The sequence below is a fragment of the Chanodichthys erythropterus genome, chromosome 14 (assembly GCF_024489055.1).
Source record: "Chanodichthys erythropterus isolate Z2021 chromosome 14, ASM2448905v1, whole genome shotgun sequence".
In the NCBI taxonomy this organism is placed as follows: Eukaryota; Metazoa; Chordata; class Actinopteri; order Cypriniformes; family Xenocyprididae; genus Chanodichthys; species Chanodichthys erythropterus.
This window is the reverse complement of record NC_090234.1, coordinates 3,130,068-3,133,068: the sequence shown is the minus strand read 5'-3', so window position 1 is coordinate 3,133,068 and position 3,001 is coordinate 3,130,068.

The window sequence follows — 3,001 nt, the reverse complement described above, 5'->3', positions numbered from 1 at the left end:
ATATTATAATTATTTAAAGTAAACTCATTGAGACAGTTGAATGTGCAGAAGCTGTTTCAGGAAACCTGTTTGCAGGAATGTTTGCATTCATGCTTTTAATGTGTTGAAATATTTAGTATGCATACTTATTCTATCTTTGTGTGTTGAATTTTTAAATACTAATTATTCCTGTGGTAGAAAACATTGTAGCACCAAGATAAACTTGGGTTTGCTATTGCTCCAGCTCTCTGTCTGATCTCACAACCTCATTACGGCACCCGAAAAGCTCTTAAAAAAGATACATAAATTGACATTCTATGTAAAGATGCATGGAAATATTAGATTATGATAAACTGAGTAAGCATTTTCACACATCTACTATCATCTCTATATTAAATATACTGATCAGTAAACAACTAGACTAGTATTATGTAGGTCTTCCTTATGCAATCATTCTAAAATGTTGTTTTTGTTCACCGTTGTAGAGAACAGGAACCCTAGAGCGGGTCAGAACCGGTCTGTTCTGTTATCCTCTCATCATCAAAGTGTTTTTATTCTCACAACTGATGAACAAATAAAAGTGAATCAATGTAGCACTGAATCTGGTAAAATGCTACACATTGCCCTTTGTATTGTAAAATACATTCATGAAAAACAAGTAAATAAATGTATATATAAATATATTAGGGCTGTCAATCGATTAAAAATTGTAATGTAATTAATTACATACTCTGTAATTAATTAATCTAAATTAATCGCATACATAATTTTTGCTGTGAAAGTATTAAATATTTCAATTCAAATGAATCAATGAATAATCAGCATTAGGAAGAAGATTTTTTTCACTGTACAAACAAGGCATCTCAGGCCACATTTATAACCTAGGGGACACAATAAATAAATGAACACTCCCCTCAATGTGAACACTATTGCTCTTGTACAGGTGCTGGTCATATAATTAGAATATCGTGAAAAAGTTCATTTTTTTATTGTAAATAATTTTTTTTAAATGAAACTTTCATATATTCTAGATTCCCTACATGTAAAGTAAAACAAGTTTTTTTTTTTTTTTTTTTTTTTTTTTGATGATTAGAGCATACAGCTCATGAAAGTCCAAAATCCAGTATTTCAAAATATTAGAATATTTCCTAAGATCAATCAAAAAATGGATTTGCAAAACAGAAAAGTTCAAGTTCTTTAAAGTATGTTCATTTGTGCACTCAATACTTGGTCGGCAGCACATACTGCAGCAAATGACTTGCTCCTAGCACGAATTACAGCATCAGTGAAGTGTGGCATGGAAGTGATCAGCCTGTGGCACTGCTGAGGCACTTTTGAGCCTTCAGATCATCTGTATATTGTTGGATCGACTGTTTTTCATCTTTCTCTTGAAAATATCCCATAGATTCAGGTCAGGCATGTTGGCTGGCCAATAAAGCACAGTAATATCATGGTCAGCAAACCACTTGAAAGTGGGGTTTTTCCACTGTGGGCAGGCGCTAAAGTCCTGCTGGAAAAGGAAATCAGCATCTCCATAAAGCTTGTCAGCAGATGGAAGCATAAAGTGCTTCAAAATCTCCTGGAAGATGGCTGCATTGACTTTGCACTTGACAAAACACAATGGACCAACACCAGCAGACGTCACTGTATTGACTGAACTTGTCACACAGACTGCCATTCTCAAGAGTGCTTTATTGCTCAACCTCCGTTAACAACAACATAAATCAACACAGCTAAATGACGCCCTCTGTTGGTTAACTGTTACTATAGTCAGTATCAGTATATCTCCCCTTTTTTAAAAACAAAACAAAAACATAAACAAGGTCTGTCAACTTTAACATCACTAATCACAACAACAGCAAAAAAAAAAACGTTAGTTCAACACTATCTTGCTGCATATTTCTAACATTAAGTGCACAAAACTTTGTTGCATATGAGTCAATATTCAGTAAATATTATGTTTCTTTTTTTTTTTCCTTTTAACTAATTTAACACTCTTCTATCGGTCTTTTAGGTTTCATTGCGTGACGACGTGGTCTTCCCCCACCTATCACAGTGGAAGGTGAGTTTTCTGTGATGTTTTCTGTGACGGTTGTAGAGCTAGGTGAGTTTTTTCTACTCGTGTTTGCTCCGTTAGTCCATCAGAGATAACTATGTCTGTACTTTCCATACAGGTGCTAGGTACCTTCAGCAGGTGACGGCGATTTCTTCGCAGTGTGTTACCATACTCTGTAAGTACCTCGTAGGATCTTGGTGTTGTCTCTTTGATGACCTTTGCAACCGGTCCCCATTTTCCATCACATCTGACACGTACCGTGTCCTTTTGTTCCAGTGGGCAAAACTGTTTGGCATTCCTGTCATAGGCTCTGCTCTGGCTGTTTATCTTTGTATAATCTCCATATCCCTTCTGAAGCAGGTGCTCTGCTGAGGGTAGCCATGTTTTCAGCTTTCTGTTGATGAGAATTTCACCTGGAGACCGTCCACATTCAAGAGGGGATGCTCTGTAGTTTTGCAGTGCTAAATAAGGATCCTCTCCAGTCTCAGCAGCTTTCTTTAGCATACGCTTTGACTGCGGGTACAGTGGACTTGATGTTATGTGTTCAAACCCATAAGTCTCTGCAAACTCTCTGTAGTCCTGACTGCTGAACAGTGGTCCGTTGTCACTCACCACAGTGACCGGAATTCCATGTCTCGCGAAAATGGCTTTAGTGTGTTTTATCACCTGCTGTGCTGCTGTGTTCGTCAGCATCGCCAGCTCTGGATAGTTTGACTTATAATCCATGATGACCAGGTAGTCCCTCCCTGCAAGGTGAAATAAGTCTGTTCCGACTTTTGTTTTGTTTTTGTGAGTTTTGCCATTTGTGAGCGCATGGAGGTAGGTATGACAATCCGTTCACCTCTCAGGAGCACCCCATGGACAACTGACAGCTCATCTTTAAAGCTCTGATAAGGATTTGACAACTTCTGGTCTTTTGGCAGGTGGATTTTTTCTATTACTGCTTGTAGCTCACGGTCATCTGCC